The sequence below is a fragment of the Alexandromys fortis genome, unplaced genomic scaffold, assembly GCF_014885135.2.
Source record: "Alexandromys fortis isolate MF-2015 unplaced genomic scaffold, M_Fortis_MF-2015_v1.1 scaffold_5, whole genome shotgun sequence".
Classification (NCBI taxonomy): Eukaryota; Metazoa; Chordata; class Mammalia; order Rodentia; family Cricetidae; genus Alexandromys; species Alexandromys fortis.
The window spans coordinates 6,324,555-6,339,419 of NW_026067924.1; the positions used below are offsets into that span (position 1 = coordinate 6,324,555).

At 38.9% G+C, this 14,865-nt stretch overlaps 1 protein-coding gene across 6 annotated transcripts in view; it reads right to left on the reverse strand.

The window, feature by feature from the left end:
* The window catches only part of Fars2 (phenylalanyl-tRNA synthetase 2, mitochondrial), a 376,567-nt gene that overhangs the window by 296,978 nt on the left and 64,724 nt on the right, over positions 1 to 14,865 (reverse strand). For 2 of the 6 annotated variants that reach the window (XM_050142158.1, XM_050142159.1), the window contains exon 2: positions 12,081 to 12,148. The exons of 3 other annotated variants lie outside the window; for them this stretch is intronic. The gene's annotated coding sequence lies outside the window, so the exon portion shown is untranslated. Of the gene's footprint in view, positions 1 to 924; positions 1,109 to 12,080; positions 12,149 to 14,865 lie in introns of those variants that run through there. One more of the 6 variants, XM_050142161.1, reaches the window with a different exon arrangement.

Consider the following 14,865-nt stretch of genomic DNA (forward strand, 5'->3'; position numbering starts at 1 on the left):
AGTCTCAAAAACAAGATGAAATATGTCTGAGAAAGACATACAATGTTGATGTCTGGCTTCCACGTGTACCCAAATGCACACATGCACACAACCTCATCAACACATACACACCAACATATACTCATGCATACAGATTTTATGAATAAAATTACTACTACTCTAGATAGTAAAGAGTTTCATTCAGTGATTAAAAAATAAAAAAATAAACTCAATACTAAGTCACAGACTAGCTAAGAGAGGACAGAAATTATATTTGTGAATGCTAAGTCTTCTCTGCTCTTATTGGTCAAGATATTTAATCTAAAACCCTTTGCATCCTTCCATCAGAGATTATTCCTGCTAAAAGACAGTGTCTACTGTAATACGTGCATACAATAAACACTACCAGAAGAGAATTTACTGAAAAAAGGACACAAAGTTGACAGAAGACAGAGGACTGACCCCAGGACAGGAAAGGGAGAAAGAGAAAGAGAGAGAGAGAGAGAGAGAGAGAGAGAGAGAGAGAATATGCATAGAATTTAATAAGATTGTAGAATTTTCAAACTAAGAACTGCCACAGCAATCATGTGGGATAGATCATTGACTTCTCGGATAAAATGATAAATACCCAGGAATAGATGTCCAAATTCAGTGCCTGTTAGCCGAAAGATAGTGAGTGATCTTCTAACACTGATGATTCTTTACTTCAACAAAAGCAGCTGTGAACTCCCTCGGGGACTGATTAACAAGGGTAACTAGAGATCAAAGTTGAAAATCAAGAACTAACTTAAGTTCTTAAACTTAAGTAACTCAAATTTTTTTAATTTCAAACTTTCATTTTGAGATAATTTAAAATACACAAGTCAGTTACTTTCTTCAAGACTCATGCAGTCTCACCAAGAATACAGAGCTCCATGGTCTATCAAAAGCCTACCTCACACATACCTGAGCAGTACAGTTGCCAGAGTCAAAATTGCAAGTGGGAATAACTTCCTGGAAACCTGCCCCTAGACCTATGATGGTAGAGAAGCTTCAGAGATTCCCAGGAACACTCTGATTTATGCACATGGCATTATTTTGTCAGGGTTGCTTCGAGTGTTTTTGGCTGAGTTTCAACTGTAATCTGTCTTCCCATCTACGTTGTTCAGTAACTCGTCCCTGCAGTAGATAAGAATTTCAAATTTTCACATGCAGCCTTATATATCCTAGCACAAAGCCACACTGTTAGGCTGCTAGTTACCCAGCTCAGCACTCTTGGCAAGCTATAAAAAAACATTTCTTTCTTCCACAGGCATATGCTGTTATACAAAGTTCAGAACTGGTTGAAAAGGGTACCGTTATATAGTTATTCCTGGGCTACACATTGCCACAAAAAAAAAAAAAAAAAAGAAAAAAAAAGGAGGAGGAAGAACTTAAAGCTTCAAGCTTACAGCCATGAATTACACCTTAATTTTAAAGGATGTTTTAGAATATTGGCCACATTAATGATACACAAAGTTTTTTATACCACCACAAATCTAGCGAAGTGTTTAAACCAATAAAATGATAAATATTGTAGTTTATTAAGGACTTATTAGTTAGACTTTACTTACTTTTTAATTATGTATAGACACGCATGCATGTGAGCATGAATGCAGGCACCAAGGGCAGCCAGAATACAGTGTCAGATCCCCTGAAGTTGGAGTTGTAGGCAGTTGTGTGTGTGCTAGGAATTGAACTTGGGTTCTCCACAACAGTACATGCCCTTTAGAGTTGAGCCTTCTCTCTAGCCCTAATGTGAACTTTATAATGGGTCCAACAATCCTCTCTCCACCTCCTCTATTCCTGTTAGAAAATCTAAGCACTTCATGAACTTACCAGAATAATGATTTCCCTTGCTGAAAAGGATCAATGGTGAGTAACCATAGCCCACACAAGGTCACCACTGGGCAAAAGTCAACAGATATAATATATAGTCTATACGGCAAAAAAAATGTAAAATTTGACTACCTCAAAATACATGCATACATTTTTCTCTACTTGTTTCCATTTTCACTCAAAAAAGATCACATCAAGAAAGTATGTTTTGCATCCTGCTGACAAGGATGAATAACAAAATATCTCTAAGCAGGCAGTTTCCTCTATTACCTGAGAGAGAGTTATGGGCACAAGCTTTCTAGAAAGCAATTCAGCACTATCATGAAATTTAATACTGTTCACACCCTTTGGCACAGTAATGGAGGCTATCATAAGGAATATTAAAATGAAGGCAAGAGTTAAAAATAGAGTTTTATTTAATGATATTTTACTAGAAAAAAGTTCAAAACAGTATAAATATCCCCCCAAAAAAAGAATAATTAAACAAACTATAGAAGAACCACACAATAAAATATCATGTAGTCATTAAATATAACAAACTTTAAAAAGAATCCTAAAGATGAAATAATTTAGTAGTGATAATTTAGGTCATATGTGTATAAAACCTTACCTATACAAATACATGCTTACTATGTACACAGTGTTCTGCCTGCATGCCAGCAGAGGACACCAGATCTGCCATTGCTGGAAACTGAACTCAGAATCTCTGGAAGAACAGCCTGTGTTCTTAACCTCTGAGCCATCTCTCCAGTCCCAAGTAGCCAGGTGGTAATAGCTTACACCTTTAATCCCAGTACTCAGAAGGTAGAGGCAGGTGGATCTCTGTCCGTTTGAGGCCAGCCTGGTTTATAGAACAAGTTCCAGGACAGACAGAGCTGTTACAATGAGAAACTCTGTCTCGAAAAAACAGGAAAAAATAGTAATAATTACATGGTTATCTATAATTCTGCATGCTAGACATAGAAGCCATGAGATGAACTATGGGAAAAATTTAATAGCAGTTGCCACTGGCTCTTCATTCTATTTTATAATTCTATTAAATTTTTCTGAATAAATGTGTATTATATTTTAAAGTTTATTTTCAAAACATACAAGAAAACCTTTGAAAGTGTCCAGTTGTGTTCTAGACACTGCATGGCCTGCATTAAATAAGAGTGTAAATTCAGCCTTGGCAAGGTAACTGCGTATGATGTTCACATACACTGTTACTTCTTACGAGAATAAAAGAAGAACATTTGTGTGGAAAACATTATACCTGCCCAATTTTCTCTATTCAGTCATAAATTAGCTGTCATAAACACAACAGCAGTTACCCAGTGCCACTTCTTAAGAAGTAAATTTTAGGAAACTAGCCCAACTGTAAATACATTTCACAGTTATACTCATGAAAAGAAACCTTTAATATGGGTGAAACCTCAAATGCTATGTGGCCTCTTAATAAGGAAGAAAACACTTCTTGCATGTAAGGAAAAGATTGATTAAAATTTGGATAAAACTAAGGCAGTCCTGTCAGCAAAGATGTTCTTTATGCAGGGTTGCTGGGGCATGGTGAGGAAGTAGGCCATAGTCAGATTCTAACAGTTGTTTTTCTTTTTCTTTCTTTCTTTTTTGTTTGTTTGTTGTTACTGTTTTTCAAGACAGGGTTTCTATGTGTAACAGCTCTGGCTGTCTGACAACTTGCTTTGTAGACCAGGCTGGCCTTGAACTCACAGAGATCCAGCAGTTGTGAAGATTGCCTCATTGGGTGGAGCACCAGTAATAGCACAAGCCGCACAAAGAAGGCTGAGTTCTTTCAGAAAGCCTGGGAATAAGAGGAATCTGTAGCAAGCATATCATTTCATTTTGCTTTTGATCTGTGCAGACCTGTTCTTCAGGAGATTCAGGATTTCTTGCCCACTAGGCTGTCTTATAAAGATGTTTCACTGTTGAGAACTCAAATACCAAGACATCACTTTGCACAGTAAGCAGAAAAGACTGTAGAACTGCCTAAGATCTACTTTGACTTCCCCAGGCACAGGTTAGCTCCCGGAGCTCCTACAGAGCACCACTAATGATATGCAAATATGCATTCCAGCTGCCTATGGCTTCATCTGTAAATAAGGAAATCTAAATAAGCCACACTCCTTTCAGAAATCTTGACGTGGGTTTCCTGTGTCACACCTGCTGCACTGGCATAATCCTATAACTCAGATCCTACAGGACACTCCTTCCTCACCTCCACTCACCGGACAGGACCAGTTCTTCACTTCCCAGCCCTACTAATCAGCCAACCTCTTTACCTACCAGCTATATAACCCTCTCCTGTTTTCATTGTTCTCAGGAGTCACTGACAGGGTACCAGTTCCACAATTTGCCCACACTCAGTTGTATCACTGCAGCAACGCTCTTCTGAAGACATCTCACAGCCCGTTTGTAACAACCGCATTCTCTGTGCTGCTGCTAACAGATCTTTCCAGTTGCCTTATCACTGCTTCCAGTTTGCCAACTCCTTCGACATTCTAATAGTGAAATTAAATTCAAATTCAGAGGGGGAGAGAGAGGTACACACAGAGAGAAGAGCAAAAAATGCAATGACCCATTTAACACTAAAATTCCTAAGTCAAATCAGTTCAAATTTTGTACACAAGTACGTTTTGGAATCTATATTTCTTCAGGGCCTTTCTCAGACAGACCTGAGAATTACAAATAAAAGGCCTTCGGCTCAAGTAGCCTTGGTCCTAAGTCCACTGCTTGATGTCAGTCAGGCCCCAATGAACCCCTTCTCTCAGCTTTAATCTTTTTACTTTAACAGTGGGGAAAACATGAGGGCCTTCTAAACGTTTACATGTGCCCACATCACTTCTCTACTGGGAAAACTGTTACAGTCCCAATACTACGAAGTCAAAACTTTCTAGACCAGTCCCGAGCTACTTTTCTTCCTTCCTCTTGGAATCCTTCCCATAGCATGCACCTAGCTTACTACCTAGCACCAATACACTGGAGAATAATTCCAGAAAGTTGTCTTTACATTAATAGCATTTTAATTAATTCTAATGGTTCAGTAAAATGTTAAAAGACGTATTATGACTTTAATTAATAACAAAAACTAATAGACAAAATAGTTTCATCTCATCTTGTCTATGCTGCCTGGTTCTTGGTCAACCTGATACCAGCTAGTAATTTAAGAAAAAGGAACCTCAACTGAGAAAATACCACCATCACAATTATCTGGGAACCTGCCTCTGAGGCATTTTCTTGATTAATGATTCATGGGAGAAGGTCTAGCCAACTGTGGGTGATGCAACCCCTACATAGGCCATTTTTCCTGGATTGTATAAGGAAGCAGGCTGAGCAATCCATGAAGAGCAAACAAAGCTCCATCCTGTATGGCTTCTGCATCAGTTCCTGCCCTAACTCCCTCAGTGATGGAGTGTGAGCTGTAAGATGAAATAAACCTTTTCCTACCCAAGATGCTTTGCTCATGATGTTTATCACAGCAACAGAAATCCTAACAAGATATAAATTATCAATGACATTAACCAAAGGGAAGGTAACTCAATACAACTAAAACACACTGATAGCTGGAGCACATGGTAGATTTAGAGAATCAGTTCTAGAATTCACTGCACTTCTTTTTTTTTGTTTGTTTGTTTGTTTGTTTGTTTGTTTGGTTTTCTGAGACAGGGTTTCTCTGAAGCTTTCGAGCCTGTCCTGTAGCTCTTGTAGACCAGGCTGGCCTTGAACCCACAGAGATCCCTCTGCCTATGCCTCCTGAGTGCTGAGATTAAAGACACGCGCCACCACCGCCCAGCTAAATTCACTTCACTTTTAAAGAAAGTAAGTAGATGACATTACAAAAATGCTTATTTTTTTCTGAACCAAAGAACCTAAAAAAAAAAAAAAGTCAAACGCACAAACTTGGTCAACTATGACAAATACAAAAAAAAAATTAAAATGGGGGAGCAAGAGAAGAGCTCAAAAGTTAAGAGCAGTCTGCCCTTTCTGTGGTGCCAGCTTTGATCTCCAGCATGTGTGTGGCTCATGACCTTCTCTAACTCTACTTCCAGGTTATCTTCTGGCATCTGAGGGCACTGAACGCACACAGTACACAGGCATACATGCCTGCAAAACATGAAAGAATTTCTTCAAAATTAATGACTGAACAAATGAATGAACAACACTCACTCCACAGTGCTCACAGAATGATTTCCATGAGCTCAATATGAAACAAATTAAGTAGAATCACTCATATGACAAATGATCAACAGGCATGTACTTTGAAACCATCAACTTGAAAAACCATGAACTGCTTAAAAGGACATATCAATACACTTGGAGTGGTATGGACAGCACCCCACACACACACATACACACACCTCCTACTTACATTGTCTATTAGACAGGTATATTTTTCACAGATTCTAGTGCACCTGAGTCCTAGACATGGTTGCAGCCTCTGGTTAACAGTAACCTTGCTTCTACATGAGGTAGTTCAATAGTCTTGACAATCATTTAGCAAATGAACTCTCCTGTAATAATTCATCACCATGTGTTCTCCTGATAAACTCCAGATTGTATATGAGACAACGGAGAAGCTCTCAGAACAGGCAACTGCAGGTCCCACACACATACGGGTCTCTAGCTGGTAAACACCAGCCGCCCCTTATCACACATCAGTGCTCTTGGCTTGTGTGTATAAATCTAAGTAATTTTTAGCTCAAATAGTGATTTATTTACCTATCACTGGCTTCAAAGCATATTTAAGGCAGGGTTTATAACCATTAGCAAGAAACTGAAACTGGGCATTGCTGCCTGGGGCACATGGCTTCCACTGGTTGCCAAAGGTTCATTACAATATTAATGAGAATGTCATTTGTCAAGATAATTATGCATGAACTTGACAGCTACAGAAAGCAGATATCCATGTGAAAGACAAGCCCAGGGCATATGGATCAAAAGCCTGAGAAATCCCTTGGTACTTCTGTCTTTTGTAATGGTGGCCTTTTGTGTAGATAATGTCTTATTAAAACATTAAGTCTCAAGGAGGAAAGGAAGGGGGAGAAGCAAGTATTAACACAACTATTGTCTATCTGCATAATCGCCTATACCCATTCAAAAGAATCTTTTCATCAGTATAAGTCAGCTGAAAAGTGACTACCAATATCAACCCTTGATAATAAATGCCACGGTTTCAATAATGAGAATTCTGAAAGTGTTTTTCAGACTGGGAATATCTTTGCTTATTCAAAAACAAAAGAGCACTCATAAGAAGAGTTTCATGTGGTGGAAGCAGAAGCACAGGGACAACGCCACTTTGAAAGGTTTCTCTCTTTTTTTCCACCCTAAAACGCAAGTTCCAAGAGGAATTGGTGTGGATATCTTAAGCACAAAGGTTAAGATATGTAATTAAATGAATGCATGAGGGATTGACTGCAGATCCTACAAGTTAACTTGAACGCTGGTTAATAAGTGGCATAGGACACTATCACATTTGGAAGCGATGTGACTCCCAGTCACTCTCGCTATTTTTTACTTCTCAAAGTGTCATGTAAGACAAAGTTCATGTTATCAGAATCTACTAGCATGAATGCTTTCCTAAATATGCCAGAGGAAACTCACCATGCACAAGGTACACAACACACACGCATATGTATGTACACTGATATAAACAAAGAACAAAACAAAAATAGTTCATGTTCCTCGCTATCTCGAGAAACCCAAGTGAAATAGCAAACTGCTGGCTCATTTCAACATTTATTTATCAGTTTCTTTCTTCCTTATTTTCTACAAAAAAAAAAAAAGTTTAACTGGACTATAGTTCTATATAGTTCACATTTGAGGAGAAAGTGCCATATCCACAAACTTGAGCATTTAAACAAGTTTCATAATAATATTAGTAATGCATACACACATAACAGTTTTAAGTTTTAAATGTTCAGCTAATGAAAGAGAAAATTTTCACCCAGAAATCATTTAGCAAGCAAAATGTTAATGGCAAATAAAATTAAAATTTGTTTCAAGTCAGCTCATTAATTGCATATTAAAAAACTAGTTTAAGGAATTAGAAATATTACTGCTAAGCAGAAAAAAATGCCCTCTGGGTTAAGTTTTTTCTCTTAAATATTCTAAATAAGCTGATTTTTATCTATGATTTTCCAAATAAGTTCACTGCATATAAAATCCCGGGCTGCTAGGTCTGGCAGAGTAGTGTGAAACAATGGTCTATATTCTGTCAATTATATTTTAAATAAACGCTGATTGGACAATAGTCAGGTAAGAAGTATAAGCGGGACAACCAGACAGGAAGTAGAGGCGGGTCAATGAGAACAGGAGAATTCTGGGAAGAGGAAAGCTTGGTCTGTAGTCCTGACCTGGCCACAGAAGAAGCAAGATGTGACTGCCCTGCCAAATAAGGTACTGAGCCAAATGGCTGACACAGATAAGAATAATGGGCTAATATAAGTTGTTAAGAGTTAATAAGAAGCCTGAGCTACTGGGCCAATCAGTTTATAACTAATGTAGACCTATATGTAATTTCATGACTGCAGGAACTGGGCAGAACAGAAACTCAGTCAACAGCAGGGAACAAAGTAAGTTACAGCACATGGGCACATCTAGTCTCGAAGCCTAGGACTAGTATGGTAAGCAGAGGCCAACATGTTCCAAAGTACCTCCCTACAAATGGAACTGCAGCATAGCCCCCAAAGGCTCCGTGGCTTATTTCTTATTCCTTCAAACTTGAAAACTACACAAAGTCCCATTCACTGACAAAATCATGCTACAGTGAAGCACTGGGTCAGTCTGTCCAGGCTATACCCACCCTCCAATGCCCACTTCCTGGCCTCGTCAACAAACACCAGTCTACCATGTTTTATTCAGTATGTTCTCTGTACGATTTCTTCAAAACTTGAAGCAATGTTCCCATTAACATGATTCAAATCTCCAATAAAGTTTTATCTGCATTAAAAACTGTCTTAACTGGATAAATGTTCTTGTAATCTCAGCACTCAGAAACTGAGGTAGAAAAAATGAGTTCCATACCAGATTGAGTTATACAGCAAAAATTTATCATTAATAACATAATAATAACAAGAAATGAGGAGGAAGAGAAGGAGACCGTGGGATCTGAACTCTTTCCTCTTTGTTTCTTCTAGACAGGTCATTCATGGCTCATGAAAATACTTTATCAGTTAAGACAGTCTGTCTGGGCTAGGAGATGGTGGCACATGCCTTTAATCCCAGCACTTGGGAAGGAGAAGAAGGTGAATCTCTGTGAGTTTGAGGCCAGCCTGGTCTACAAGAGTTCATTCCAGGACAGGCTCCAGAGTTACAGAGCTACAAAGAAACCCTGTCCCAAAAAATAAATAAATAAAAATAAGTAAATATATAAATAATTTTTAGAGACCGAATAAATAAATAAGAACTGTCAGATACTTGAGGATAACGTAAATAAGATATTAAAAAGGGATGCTTTTTTTCTAGTGACACTTCAGTTTTTTTATTTTTTTAAAAAATAAAGCTTGATTGAAGATCAGAGAGTTAATCAACCCCACTGATCAACCTTACAGACCAGACAGTGATAATACACACCTTTAATCCCAGTAGCCACACTAGTTGCCATAGAAACTGGGTAGTGCATGCCTTTAATCCCAGTGGTACACGCTTTTAATTCCAGAACTAGAGAGGATTATAAGACAGGAGGAGACAGTTCTCAGTATCAGTCTCATTCTGAGATTCCTAGAGACAGGACTGTCATTTTGGACAGAGGTCAAGGAAGAGCCAGTGGCTGGCTGTTTTGCTTTTCTGATCTTCAGGTTGAACCCCAGTTTCTCTCTCTGAGTTTTTGTTAATTGTGCTTCAGTTTTTTTAAGTCAAAAGAAGTAACTCTGTGATGAACATCTAAGGTGATAGATTTCCAGATCACTATTTAGTTAGTTAAGAACCCATAACATGCACTCACCTCACAATTACCTTTACATGTCACCATCTATTCTCCTTAGCAGATCTCAAGAGACAGTGGTGAGAAAAGGCAATCCCAGTCAGTGTAGGAAGTCAATTGCAAGCACAGAATCAAACATCACTTTTAAATTAATAATTCAAAGATCATTATAATGCACACAGTATATGCTATGTTCAGTATAAGCTTGAACATAGTAGACAGACAGCAGCAGCCTCACTCATTCCCATATATTCTTTTCTCCATGTAAAATACTCTTATATTGCTCTCTGAGCTCACTGGTGTTTATAAGGACAAGTAATATTTGAAGGTGTTTTAATTGCCAATATACAGAAAATACTGCTAACTTATGATAGTTAATGTTATCCTACAAAGCCACTGTGACTACAGACATAGCAAAGAAAGAAGCAATGTGCACACAGAGAAAATACAGGGTTGATTTCCTAGAAGCTTTCAGTCATGTAGTTGCCACCTGATCAATACATAACATTCTATGTGATTCTGTTTAAATGCCCTTTATATGGTTAATATATTGCATCATCAGTAATTTCACAATCAATACCTAAATGAAGCTTCTAACATGTGTTATTTCTCAGTTGCATCTCAAAACTTCCTATACTCAGAGGTTCTAGAAAGAACTTCAGAACAATGGTTGGCAGCCATTTTAAAAAGTAAAATCAATAATAAAAACCATTATTAGTGTCCAAAATATGATACCAAACAGACCAAGCAAACATTCCCTGTTTCAGTGCGAGTTAAAATGTGAAGGAAGAACAGTGCCTGGTTCAACTACAGCAGCGGCAGGCATGCAGATCAGCCTACCCTCATTTCCCTGCCCCATATGTCAGGCAGTTAGTGCACCATCTCAAGTCCTGATATTAGGCACAATGAATTCTGAAGAGTGAGCAAATACAAATACAGAAGGCTTGCAGGATGCACACTGAGTGGATACCAAGACGCTGTTCACAATAGATGCCTCACAGGTAGGGAAAAGGTGGCTAGGAAAAGGAGGTAGAGAAACTTGTGTTTTACTCTAAACTTTTTTATCCTTTGAGTTTTGCAGAGACAGAGAGAGAGGGAGGAAGCAGACAAGAGAGAAAACACTCACAATGAAGTTTATGATGATATATGTATATAAGAAAAAATTTTAGCTTTGGGTTTAAATAGTAAAAAAAAATGAGACGAAGGAAGAAAAAGGAAAAGGAAACAAAAAAAATGAAAGAACCATCTATTTTCCCTGCATTAAGGCAACTGTAAGCAGACTCTCACATGAGGAAATGGCATATAAAACGACTTAAAAGCAAATAACACTAACACCTTAAGTTCTTAGTTCCCATGAACAGAAGAGGCCACAGAGAATACAACACATGCGGAAATTGTTTCCAAAGAACTGCATCAGAAAAGTCGTTTTACACTACAGCTATGCTGCTCCACCAGGAAATTTAAATATACTATTTTGTACAACGCTTAAAAATTATTCTGTGTAGAGCAGTAGCTGCTCCCAAGGCCGTCTCCACCAGCAGCATCAGCAGCTGTAAGCAGGGTTTTACCCACGTTCCTGAACAGGTACTGAGAGAGTGGGCAGTCACTACTTTAAAAACCCTCAGGAAAGATTCTGAGGTCAATTAAAATTTAGCTATCATGAAAATAAAAACTATAAGCTATTAGAAACATTAAGCTTTTCCTATTGACAACAGTTGACCATTAAAAGAACCTGTGGCTATTTTGTGCAATCACACGAGAGTCACAGACCATATATACATGTCATTCCCTTTACATAATTAACGTAAGAAAGAAAACTAATTTTGGTAAAAAAAAAATAGAACAATACACTCCTCTGGCAAGCACTGGTAATGAGTGACTGGAAATGGGACAGAGGGCACTTCTTAACATTGACGATGGTGTTTAATAACTTGACAGGTTTGAATTATAAAGATGCAAATATTCACCACAAAGTGATGGATGATATACCTATTATCTGTACATTTCATTGAATATAGAATTTGTGTGAGTGAATCACAGTCATGTATGAATATGAGCTCTAGTTAGGTAGTTGTCTGCATTTAAGAGGAAGTCAGCAACTCACTGTGAAAATCTTCCCTCATGAAAAGAAAGATGGATCTGTAGGTGGAGAGTGGAAAAGCAGGTAGAAAACATGCATGATACATGTTTAGTGAAGAATGCAGGTGGAGCTTTATGGAAATGCACCATGAAGCTGTATGCGTGAAAATAAAATATTAGCAGGATAAAGATTAGGGGCTGAGTTGAACCAAAAGTACTATGGTGTATTTAGATGTCTGACTCCTACCTGTGGGCATGGATTTCAAATCCTAGAACACTGGGACAGCGGCTTGGGCAGTGAAAATGGGGTTCAGACTGTGATAAAAAGACAGATTTAAATCAGAAACTTCCATTTCACAAAAAAAAAATAGTAATAGGCTACAATGACAAAAGCAATGTGAATACATACAGGACACAATTATTGCTGGAGATAATTATGAATTTCAGACACACATATACCATGGGCCTTAGTAAGGAATAACATAACACTTCTTTATTCAGGAATACATGAATAACACACACAGAGCTAGGAGAAAGTTTTTACTACGCAGCCCTCAAACTCAGAATAAGCTTCCTTTCTCAGCCTCCTTGTATTTCATTACAGGTGAAAACCACCAAGTGTAGCCAATACTACCCAACAGCTGGCTTCATGTCTTGACTCCACAGACGGCTGATTTTCTGAGACATCAGAATGAGGGTAGCTAGGAGCTGAAGGCACTGCTGGTCTGGAGCCACTGTTTCACACCACCAGGCCATGAAGCCATCCCCAGCACCCCAAGGTGTCTTTTAATGAGATTTCTCCAGTTATTTTAGTGACAAAGCATTTGGGGGGAAAAAAAAAGGAAGGTGAAAAGAAAAAAAGAAAAAAAACGTCTAGATTCACTATGACAAAATGCTTCAAAACCAAAAAGTCCATTTTCTTTTTAACTACCTAGGAAAGATTATAGGCTTATTTTATGACTTTGACACTTATTTGAAATTCAGATTCTTTAGTATAACTTCATATGAGCTGTGGAGACAATTAATATAATGTGAAAATCTCAGGATAAAGTCAGGGAACAAAGAAAAGGGACGTTCTTAAAGTTCAAACTCCTTCCTAGGCTGCTTCATAGCACTGAACTGTCTGATGCTCTCAGACACACAGTCCACACACTGAGTTGAAATTCTTCCTCTGTACATCGCCATTGCCCTGTTCTGCAGAAGGACATGGCCTCAGTGTGTGTGTGTGTGTCTGCGTGTAAGAACTGGTGGGGAAGGCCCCTCATCAAGGAGCTCCAGCTTCAGCTACCTTTCTCTGTAAACAAACTGCTTCTCTTAATTTAATTTACCTCATTGGGAGGTAACACCCACTCAAGTGTGTTGTGTGAGTCCAGTGCCGTGGGTGGCTGTAACAAAATCCTGAAGCTCAGCAGATTATTTGATTCACAATCCTAGAAGCTCAGGGTCAGAACCTGGTGACAGTCTTCCCGCTGGGAAAGTCCTAAAGTCACACGAAGGATCACACAGCATGGAGTACAGGTCTCTTCCAAACCTGCTTCTTATATAGCCACTGGGATTAATACTTGGATTCTACCCTGATGACCTTGTCTAACCCCAATCTTGCTACAAAGGCCTCACTTCTAAACTCCAGAGAATAAAAGTTCTATCTTCCTACTACTTCACAATAGAGCCGCGAGTTGCACCCAAATCGATAGCCCCTAAACCAATGAGCCTCACAGTCTATGTGGTCCTAGCTCTCTTTCATAGTTTTCAATATCAAAAGGTAGCCTGCACTAAGATTTTCACCTCTACAGCAGAGCAGAGCACTAACATCACAAGAGGCAGTTATTTCCTGCAATCACCTCCAGCTGAGTCACTAAGCATGCGGTTCCCACGTATCAGCTCACTCAGTCACCATCCTGCTGCAACTCCACCATTTCATAGAAGCAGGACAAGGTAACTTCCACTTGTAATCACAACACTCAGGAAGCTGAGGCAGGAAGATGCCATGAGTTCAAGGCTAGCTTAGGTCATATATAGCAAGACAGTCTTGCGGGGAGGGGAACATAAGATGCTGAAGTTATACAAGATTGGACTAGTAAGAATAAACTCTAGATCCAACTATGAAACTCAAATCATACTATTTTGGATCAAGGATAAATTTCAGTTCCCCAGGCCAAGTCAGCTCACGCTCATTCTGTTTCTGACTAATGAGCAGAGCTTATCATTTGGAGTAATGGGTCCTGTAATAAGGTAGCAATTTGGTTCTGGCTTTAACATTGGACCACATTTTCAACAGCCTCTCCTGTCAACAGACTAGAGAGTTATGGTATATTCAAATGGTCTTTTGTGGAAACCCTAGCAGTGGGACCAGGACCTCTCCCGGACATTTGAACTGGCTCTTTGGAACCTATTCCCTTGTTTGGATGCCTTGCCCAGCCTTGATATGCCATGCTTTGTTGACTGCTATGGTAGGCTTTACCCCTTCTGAATGGAGATGAGGGGTAAAAAGTGGATGGTAGGTGGGAGGAGGGAATGGAAGGAGAGGAAGGAGGGGAAACTGTGGTTGGAATATAAAATAAATTTTAAATATATATATATTTAAATATTATGGGAAAAAGAATATGCAGCTAGAAGCCACCATGTATGAGAAAAGGGAATTTGAAATCTATCACAGAGCCAAACACCTCCAACCTGTTTCCAGATTTAAGGTATCTGGTCACTTTCCACTTCTGTGTCCACAAACCCACTCCTACACAGCAATGGTATCAAAACAGCTGCAGAGATCGAGGCACCAGCCCACAGCAGCGGCCACTCCTACACACAACTGCAGTGATATTTCCAAATCACACCTTAGACTTACACCAACGTCGACCTGCAGGCTATCTGCTTTGAAACAGTACATCAAACAGAGTGACTCTGTGACATTAGGAGAGCTGAAATAGATTCATCCATTTGGAGGACCACATACCTTGACACAGAGCATGGGAGGACACAGCAAAGAACCATAGCACACTTCAGATCTGAGCAAGGATTGTCCCAGCCATTAGAAT